Source organism: Molothrus ater, chromosome 1 (assembly GCF_012460135.2).
Source record: "Molothrus ater isolate BHLD 08-10-18 breed brown headed cowbird chromosome 1, BPBGC_Mater_1.1, whole genome shotgun sequence".
NCBI classification, from domain to species: domain Eukaryota; kingdom Metazoa; phylum Chordata; class Aves; order Passeriformes; family Icteridae; genus Molothrus; species Molothrus ater.
The window spans coordinates 70,551,383-70,562,102 of NC_050478.2; the positions used below are offsets into that span (position 1 = coordinate 70,551,383).

Here is a 10,720-nt window from a genome sequence, read left to right on the forward strand (position 1 = left end):
AATGATTCACACCAGAGTTGTCTTTGCCTGCCCGGCCACTGAAGACAACAACAAGCTCTGGCAGGAAAGAGCAGCCCTGTGTGTTGCGTTCAGCAAGCGCAGTACAAAAGGCAGCAGACAAGAACGAACGAAGGAGCGAATGCAGGAGTTGATGAGCAACCTAAAGATCTTCTCAGCAAAACCAGCACTCCAAGAAACTCCAACTGGAATTACTGCTATTTGCTGAAAAATTGTAATAGTGAAAAAGTGACCCAGAAGAAAACCAAAACACATACAAGTGTGTGGCTGGGCACTTTGCATCTGTATATTCATTAAGGCAGTATCTTAACTCTGCCCAAGAGGCATATGTGTGTGTTTGGCTGCCTAAAAAGCCCAAGGTCAAACTGGAGTTAATGCTCAAAGGAAAACATCTTGTTGCTGCAAAGCAAAGCTCCCTCCCATAAGCAGCCAGGTCTTCTGCGGGGGAGCAGCCTTCCCTGCTGCCAGCTGTCCCCAGAAGTGGTAGGGAACAGAAAATCCCACCCCTTCACTTCCAGAATGGGCACCACTGGGTTCATGTAAATACAGCCCACCTTAGTGCTGATGAAAGGGTGGGAAAAGAAAGGGACACAGAGAGGGTGCCAGTGCAGCCCACCAGGTCTATTTTCTATCATTTGAAAGACATATGCTGCCCCTACCAAGCCCTGCCCCTGCTCCACTCACTTCCCTGGCTGGGCAGCTGAGCTCTCTGCAGTGGAAAGCACCAGCAAGTACCCCCGGGAGGCCATGGCTGCCCCTCAGTCCCCATGAGGAAATGGCCCCACACCACAGGCACAGCTCAAGTAACCCCAGGTGGCCCTGCATATTTTTAGACTTCAAAAAGCACAAGCAAGATAATTGAATCTGCTTTCAGGTTTGAAGTGCTGGTGTGCCCAGCTGCCCAAATGAAAGGGGTAGGATACCAAAGGATGCATTTTCACCAGCATGGTACTCCCTTGGTGACAGTGGGAATTGGGGAGATGGTATCTCCTTCTGGAATGACATGTTTCTGTGTTGCTTTGAGCATAAATCAGATGACACCACAGCATCCTGATTGCGTCCTACCCATGTTTCCTTCCAAGAGACTTCTAATATCTTATTATCCAAATGATTTTTTTAATTTTTTTTTTTGCTGTGATGCAGATGGAGTTCACCTTCCATTACTGCCAGAGAGCAAATTTAAAATTCATATCCTTTTCCATAACTGAATTCATAACAAAGACAGGGTGTGGATATGTTTAGGCAATTAAAATAAGATACAGGCCAGTTAGCTAAACTGTGCCATCTGGGACATCATTGTTATGTATCTAATTAAGCTTTCTGTAAGGGAAATGTTTATGAAAATACACAATAATTTTGGCTGTCAGACTCTTCTCAGATGTCTGCAGGTAATCTAAAGCCAAGTGTTGCCATCTCTGCAGAAGCAAACCTTTTTTCAGACCCAGGTCTAACAAGTATAGTCACCATGAAGTGGCTCAGGAGCTTCTGGATAAGCTGTGGGGAGGTGGACATCAGGCAGACTGCCTTCACAGAGACAGCACAACTCACCAGATCCATTTCCTTCTTACTGATAGGCAGGAAATACAGATATAAGTATGTGCCTCAAAGGGCTGGACAGTGGAGAAGGGAAAGGGCTCTGCATAGCCAAGATGGAGGTGTGTAAACATCACTGGGTACACTTCACTGGGTAACTGCTCTGCAATGGCTGAGATCTGGCACCCTGTAGCAGTATAGAATCCTTCAGTCTGACCTAGTTAGTGCTGAGAAATTAATTAATTCTGATCATGGTGCCATGAAACTAGTAATTACTGCTGCAATTTTTATGCTTCAAGTGAAGAAGTACACTGGCTCTGGTAACTGAGTGACTCACAGGGCAGTTTTGCTTCCCCTAAGAATGGACATTTTGGGCTCACTTGCTCTTGAAAGCAGTGTTAGAATTACTACAGTGACTTCCTGCTAGCTACTTATTCAGATTTATGGGAATTGCTGGTATATAACTGGTTGTTACTTACAGACCAACACGGAAGATGTGTGAAAGCAGAAGATGCTTACTTGAAGAGGAAGAAGATGCTGAAACTCAGGTAGTTGAAGTTTGCACAGCACAAGAAGCAAAGCTTTGTGTGTCCACGAACACTCTTCCTCAGTGTGACTGAATAACAACTACTTGTATCAGCATCCCCATGCCCTTCATTTGCCTTTCACTAAATTAGTTGTGTTCAGTTTAATCTCAAAGTATTTTCAACTCACACCTATTATGAGCTATTTTTCTACCACCACAATTAAAAAAAAATAGAACCAATAACCAGATGTTTCCTTATGAAAAAAAAATATTTTAAAGCCCCCTGTGAATTGGACATCTCCTATCAAAAAATAGGTTAAAAGAATAAGGTAGAAACAATGGGAATATGACATGGAACACTTTGAATCTTAGTGTGAAGCCTTTAACACAGCCAAGTTACACTCTACTGGCAAAGTAATAAATGAGCTACTGTCCTCACTCTTCCAGGTCTCAAGGAAAAATCCAAAGATGTTGCTGGATGCTAGGATCCAGCAGTTACATTTGTGTGCCTGCATCTCTGAACTGGCATGCCAGACACACTCCATTGCAGAAGGGATGCAACCCACCAGGTGACTCTCCTGTTACTCAGACTGCTCTCAGTCCTTCCTCTCTCCCCTGGCTCTCCCTGCCACTCCCTCCTAGGAACACTGTTCCTACATGCTGCTGGAAAGGAAAAAACACCAGCTGCCTTCTCCCCACTCCTGCTGCAGGGAGGGAATACTCTTGCTGCTCAATACAGAATGAAGAGCTATTTCAATTATTTCAGAGGCTCAAAGCATTCACTGTAGTCCTTATTTTTCCTTCCCCCTAATCACTGACTCTTAGTGCATGTCTGATTGCAATTAATGCCCACATATTTAGAAGACCACATGGGGAATCATCTATAAGTGGGACTGAATAATGAATAGACTAAAACTGGTGCACTTTTTCTATGCTTTCAGTCATGAATGATCTTCTACTCAAGTTACAGCTTTCACAATAAGCTTTGGATCTTGCAAGGAAACCAGTGGTAGGAGGTTATTTGTACACTTTTGTTTTGATTTAGCGGCCTACAGCTTTAATACAATTAGAAATATTCAAAGGGTAAGAAAGACTGCAGTGTCTGTAAACAAGTGCACACAGCAGAGCTTTTCATATTTTCACATAGCATGGGTCTACATTACTATTTAATAACATGAATAAGCCATAGCCAAAGTATTTTTCATTTCATAAGAAATGTGAGTAAAAGATCACATCAACCACAAGTTAATTTGAAATTAAAATAACACTACAATAACAAAACATTACTCATGCTTCCACTGAGAGAGACATAAACTGAACAGCAACAAACAGCCTATTTTTTTTTCCCTCCCAAGGCATTTTCACCAATATGTGTAAAGGATGGTGTCACATAGCCACACACTGAACCAACACATATGGTAGCAAAATAGTTTTCTTCAGACATCTCTGCTGATGTAGAAGTATTACTCACCAGTGGTTACTTCTAATAACAGACAGGAAATTAATTTCTTATACTTCAATGCTTTCACTTTTGTATCGGGTTTTTTTTTGTTGGTTTTTTTTTTGGTGAGGCTCTTCTGAACTCTTCTGAACAAGTTTCATTGGAAAAAAATGTTTCATCAGGAAAACAAATGAAATAGGCAACCAAGCAGCTCATAGATTTCAGTGAGAACAAGGCCTTTAATGTGCTCAGTAGGAAATTAATTATTCTGTGTGCTGAGATAAGGTTGTTGAAGATTTGAATACTTTCCCTAAAGGTGTTGCTCCCAACACTTAGCACCAGGCATTTTGCTTAGTGTAAATCAGCTTAATAAAGACACAGATTTGACTGACTACTTGGAATAGCCTTGCAATATAACTAAGAATTTGATACACAAGGGGAAATTAATACATGTAAACCAGACTAAAAACTCTGACACATTACTCTGGAACTGTAGAAAGATCAACTTCCATGAAATAAAAACAGAGACAATGTTTTGGATTAATAACTTCTCACCAAAACACCTGTGATCCATTCCTTACATTAAAAAGCCCCAACTTTGAACCCATCCCTGTGTGCACTGCTGGTTCAGGGTGCCATCTCATGGGGACAAACATAATAGTTTTGTCACCAGTGCCCATTGTTACTGCATCACCTTCCTTCGCCAGGCTGAATCTGTGATTCAAAATCACCTGCCCTATTTTTGTCCCAGAAAAAAATGCAAACACACTCACATTGTTATGTTTTTTCCTTTTTTTTTTTTCAATTTAGTGATATTTTCAATGGTTGAAGTGTCACTCTCTAGTACTGTTTAGTTGAAATCACTTAACCACAAGAGTACTGCTATTGGGAATGCTTTCCTTACATATCCACAATTTTTTGTGCTTGATTATAGATTTGTGGAAAACCTCACTAGTGAATTATTGGCAGCATAATAATCCCTTAGTAAATTCCAAATGGAGCATATGAGCAATTTTAGAATTATCTGCCTTCAAATAGCAAAATAAAACCTGTGTGTGGATAAGATTGTTCTTGTCAATGTGGAAACTCTAGAGAGGGAGGAGATCACATTGACATAAGGTAAATTACCTGAAGTATCTTTCCCAAAAGAAATAAAGGACCAAGCAGCTCCCTCCCTCAGACACCAAACCAGTTTTAACTCAAGATTCAGCAGATTTTAGAAGGAATTACATGACCTTCATTGCTCACCGTAGCAGACCTTGACTCTGACACACAGCTTCTCTTCCAGCTCTGTCTTTTTTGTACTAGTCCCTTAGGTGCCTCCTTATCAGTATAGAGGAAGAGGGAATGAGACTTAGGGAATTTTCCCCCCTGTTTTTATTATCCACTGTCATCTGTAGATGAGTCACTTTCTTCTGTAATCCAAGCAGTTATCTCTGGATGTATAATCTTGGTGAAGGCACATATTTTCCCAGGCTTGCTTAGTGCAGGTTCACAGTCTGAATTTATGCACATTAAAGGAAAATAAAAGCTTAGAATAAATATTTGCTGAATATTTCACTGGAAATGGGCGTGACTTCACAGGATGAATTTACTCCTCTTGTGTGTTTTCAGGGTAGGATGAAGTATTTGTTTTTCCCTGCATGCAGCTAAGACATGCTAATTCTTGCTTCTCCAGGTGAAAGGCAACCAAAACACTGTGTGGATTCTTATGCACAACTTGGAGAAACACACCCTGCATGTTGTCTGTGCAATCAGTAAATTACAGAAGTTATAACTGCAAACCTATCTTGGGTCCCGGTTTTAAAATTTACAAATAATAGTCCAAGACTCCAGCTAATGCAAACCTGGTGCCCATGAAAGTGAGGCAGCTATTCCCACAGTCAGTTGATTCAGCTCCTATGACCACTGACCCAGGACTGCAAGACTTGCACCACAAAACATGCAGAAAATAATATTTTATTAGCCCATGATAGGGAAAGTATAAAAATGCTGTAAATGGAGAGACTCAGTTATATGTTTTACAAAAGAAAGTTCTAGGACTTAATAATAGGATTCTTCCTTCTTACTTTCCCACTTACATTTACCCAGGCAATAGGCAGTCCACTGAAAACTAGTTTTCCTCAGTCCTTCTGAGATCTAATGGTCCCATTAAGCTCTATGGAAAAACTTCAGAAGATACTGCATGTATATTACAAGCTAATAAACTTACTAGCACAATAACATGAACATTTATATAACAGGAGTAGGGCATTAAATTTAATAACACAAAAATGTAATAAGGAAAGATGTAATTACTTGTGGTAATGCAAATACTTCCCTATTTGTCTGAGGCCAACATTCAAAGTCCACTGCAAATGTGGCTACTGACTTCAGTGGGTTTTGGGTAAAAAAAGGGCAACAGACTTCCTAGAGACAATTGTATTGAAAGGTGTGGAAGCACTGTACGTGGGGAAGCACTGTAGACAAGTTATGGTAGAATAATAGCCCAGTTCCAAGAGCTTCCTGCTTAAAATGAAAATTATTCTGCTAAGAGTGGCTTGGATCAAGAGAAAGTTAAATGACCTCTCTATCCAGTTTTTTGCTCCTTTCCATACCTAATTAAAAGGCTTAGGGATTAATGAACAGGGATCCAGTAGGGAAATTCTAGCCCAGGTATCTAGTGCAGACTACACTGCAGTAGCTCACAGCTAGTCTTGTCCCAGACCAGCTCCCTCTCCCTTTATCACCTTAATCATTCAGGCCACAAGCCATTCAGTTATGTTGGAAACACTGCTCTCTACAGTCACACAGGCAAAAGCCACTTTGAATTTAGCATGAAAATTAAGTCTGGAAGCATCAGAGGCAGCCCATGAGTCTTAAAACTTACTCATGCAGATGAATCTCTGTTTTGCAACAGCCAAGTTCAGTTATTCTGCTGTATATTGGAATGGCAAAAGTTATTCCCCTGTCATCTGTTTAGAGGAGTCTGGTAATACTTTAAAAAGGACCTACTGGAGCAAAACTGCTTCTATGCTTCTCCCTGCCTAACAAAATTCAGATTTCTGGTACTCTGGCAACAGTAAACACTACAGATTTTCTATTGCATAGGAGATTCAGGGAAAGAAAATCTGGGTCAACTCGCAGATTTGTGTCTTTTTTAAGACAGTAAGACACATGCTGTGACAACCAGCTGGCTCAAACCCTTTCATAACACAGGTTGTAGAGCCTGATCTACCAATTTTATGAGACCGATGATTTCTCTTTGGGTTACAGCATATATTTTTGAAAAATCTGGCAGTGATGAAAACAGACCCCCAGCTGATGAGAGCATGTAGAAAATCCTTAGGAGTTGTTCCAATTATTCTACAGGTCATCAAAATTTTAAATGAAGGCAGTATGAAGCAATCTAAAGTGCACAGTCCAAACTTGAACATTTCTAAACTCAAAGAAACATTGGCTGGGGAGCACTTTTTAAACTTTTAACAATAAAATCTCTGAGGTGAATAGGGCTATATAAGGCTGTTAAGTTCTGTGACTATGAAAACGTTTCAAAAAGAAATACTGCTGCACCAAACTCAACAATGCATAGCACAAAATCCTGAACTCATATATGTGTAAAAGAGCTGGCAGTTTCCAGCTGGCAAAACTGTGTGTTTTAAATGAAAATGAGTCAGCCAATTCAGCCCTGAGGCCACATCTGCTCAACTGTACAAAAAGCCATCATCGAAGAGATTTTATTCTATTCAATCTCAACAAGTTATCAAAACACAGTAGTAGCAGTGGACTATATATTTCACAACTATATTTCACAACTTAAAAAAATAAGCAACATTTTTATTTCTATGCTCTGTCAAAAGATCAAATGAACAGCTTCAAAATGTGCCCTGAGTTATACCTGCAATCATTGTCATAGACTATTTTCATGTTGTGCTGGATTAATCTCAATATAAACTACAAGAATATACTGTCATTCCATTGCCTGGAATAAACTAGCTTAGTCCAGAAAACAAAACATTTTGTATATATGCAAACCTGTTTTGAAATCAGTGTGCCTTCAAGTATTTACATATTTTGAATTTCCAAGTTTAAAAACTGAACCAGAAGTAGACTGAAAATTAACATAACTAAGAAATATTAAGTGTTTAGCTCAAAAGTGACAAATTCAAGTTTTCTTTTCCAGGTAGACACAACCACACCCATTACTCTACTATGGCAGGAAATATTGTCACCATCCATCTCAGACTGGGTAGAGTTGGAGGACCACAAAATCCTCAAAACCCAGTGCTTCAAGTCTTGCCTCAAAGCTCATTCTTGTCTCTAATGCCATAAATGTAACACAGCTTTATTTTGTTGTCAGTCCTTCTGGTCCTGAATACAGCTTTAATTATTTCCTGAGTGCTTCAGGAATAAGCTCTTGTCCACAAGGCTGCTGTGGTTTCAGTGCTATTAAAGGGGTTATGTATGGCAGCCATCCACCTGGGAATACCACAGCAGCAGGACTCCCACAGGCCAGGCACTATGTAACAGGTAGAAAGGCTCCCAAAGGCAGCTGGTGGCTTGAAGTGCTCCTGCTTTTCAGCTCAGCATGGTTCAAAGAAGGGACCCAGCTGCATCACAACTGCATTGCAGGTCCTGTCCCAAGTGCATGAGCTCATTATGTGTACACCAAACTGGATCGAGGTGCTGCAGTGGAATTTGGACAACCTGAATTTTACTTGCTAGTATTGCTACTGACAGCCTTTGTTACCCACATCAGATTGATCTGACCAGACTCAGAATCATTTCATCTAGAGAAATACAGGAAAACAAGGCTATATTCTCCTGCCTTCTCTGTCTGCACTGTAAAGGTCCCTAAGGCAGGGACTTCCCTTACCTGCATGTCTCTCACGTCATTTAGCTGATGCCAATCTCACTCTGAAGGTAACATTAGTCATCTCCAGCCACCCCTCTGCTGCCAGAGCAGAGGAGAGTCATAGACACGACACCTGGCTGTGCTGCAGGCATGACTTGTTTTATTGATGTATCCATCTGCTCTTGGCCCAAGGTGTCCAGGCAACAAGCAGTGTGGGTCCCTTCCCTCCAAACCAGGGCATGGCAGCAGGAAGCACTCTCCACAACAGCTGACTCAGCCTTAGGAAACACAGATCATCAGTGCCTGTGCCATGTAATGCCATAGCAATGTGAGCAATAACGCCCCAGGCAGTCATGGGATGGACTTAGATGAGGCCAGTAGGTACCCATATTAATACCTTTAATATGTTTTATTTTCATTACACTTGGTTGTACACAATCATTCTTAGAACAGGAACTTCAGCACTGGGAACCATTAGATAATGTGACTCTACTTGTCCCTCAAATTGAAGTAATGCCCCTAACATGACACTTCATTAGCTTCTCAATAAATAAGCTTGATGTCATTACTCAGCATTCATCTAGTCTTTCCTCAGGCAAAAAAAGTCAAATTATAGCAGGAATATTGTATGAGTAAGACTTAAGAAAGGAGTGCAAGATTTAGCCTGTTATTTGTAAATGACAGAGGTGCCTTTTCTGATTTACTTTCTTTAATCACATTTGCAGAAACCAGTCATTTTTTCTGGAGTTTCTTCTGGAAGCCAGTTCACTGTTACTGGAGAGGCATACTTACACTCTTGTGAGGTATGTATTGTTTTAGACCTCGGTCTAAAACCTAAATATAACATTGAAGAATTAAAAATCATAGGTACAGATGACACAGAATTACTAGCAACAGGAACGTATCTGAGATCATTCTGTTGCACTAACCAGAATGAAAAGGTAAAGCCAAAAAGGAAATTATACCCCAAGGAAGTAGCCTGTGTTAAATAAAAAGGAGGTTAAAAGTAGCCCAAAGGCTTCATGATGGCATAATCAACCATGAAAGAGTGAAAGGGATGGTTTTGCCTCATCCTTTGAAGATGGAATAAGAAAGAAATGGAAATACAATATTTAACCCAAATTTCTTGAGCCCCTCCCACCACTGATGCTATGCTTGAATCCTGATGACCACACTGCTTTAAGGTTCCTTTAGAAATTATCATCTCTCCTTTCACTTTGGCCAATTTCAGTTGTCTTTAGGGGCAAATTCTCTTTACCCTCTCATTTCTCAAAGCCTGATTGCATAACTTAGTCTTTCCTACATCATGTCTTTACACATTTGTAGTTGATCCAAGGAGAACACCTGTTATTGATCATGTCTAAAAATCAAACAAAGCATCCCCAACTCATGAGGACACTTACCAAAATAAACTGCCAACCAGATGACTTAATTAAGAGATTCACCACGACTTTCCCTGGTACAGGGAGAACTGTGGATGTGCCTTTTTCCCTTGTGCCCAGAGTACGCAGATTACTGTATCAAAAAGGTTCAGAGGACTTTTATTACAAAATAAAATCAAAACAGTTACACTGGAATTATTAAGTCAAAGCTGCACTGTGGTAACTTGGAGGTACTTGGAAGAATGGGGTTTATTACAGTCAAGTTTACAAGATACATTTTTTGCCCTAAAGGAATTAATGAACCAGAAGGGAAGATATTTAGCATATATTTAGATACTTATTTAGCAGATGTCCATATATCCATACAGCAAGTTGGCTTTCCAGAACTGGTTTGTTATTGCTGGTGAGTTGAGTCACTTCCTCCTCCCCACTCCGTAAGCATCACCGTCACCTGATCTTCGTCACTAACCCACGGGTGAGTGACACTTGCCCATGACTGTCATGATTGATTAAACAGGACTGGACCTGTTTAATCCGGAGAAAAGAGGACAGAGAGGGGATCTTATTTAATGCATATCAATATCCCCAAGGCAGGTGCCAAGAGGACGGTGCCAGACAGTTTTTGGTGGTGCCCAGCCACAGGACGGGGAGCAGCGGCCATAAACTAAAGCACAAGGAGTCCCACCTCAACATGAGGAAGAACTTCTTTACGTGGAGGGCAGAGCACTGGGACCGGCTGCCCAGGGAGGCCGTGGACTCTCCTGTGGAGAGATTCCAAACCCCACCTAGGTGCGATCCTGTGTCACCTGCTCCATGTGACTCTGCCTTGCCCGGGGAATCGGTCTGGAGAGTCCGACTCCCCAAAGTCCCCCCCGAGCCCCAACACCCAGCGGGCGAGCGCGGCCCGGAGCGCACCCGCGGCCGGGGCGGGCCGGGCGCTCGGGGCGTGCCCGGAAGCGGAGGCGGAAGCGGCGCTCGGCGCTCGG

The 10,720-nt window shown here is 41.4% G+C and overlaps 1 long non-coding RNA gene across 1 annotated transcript; it reads right to left on the reverse strand.

Annotated features, from left to right (window-relative positions):
• Positions 1 to 9,876: 9,876 nt before the first annotated feature.
• Positions 9,877 to 10,662, reverse strand: LOC118683951 (uncharacterized). Its single transcript, XR_004979747.2, has 2 exons — positions 10,420 to 10,662; positions 9,877 to 10,259 (listed from the first exon to the last, which is right to left on the reverse strand). It is a non-coding gene; the product is annotated as an uncharacterized LOC118683951 (long non-coding RNA).
• Positions 10,663 to 10,720: the final 58 nt, after the last annotated feature.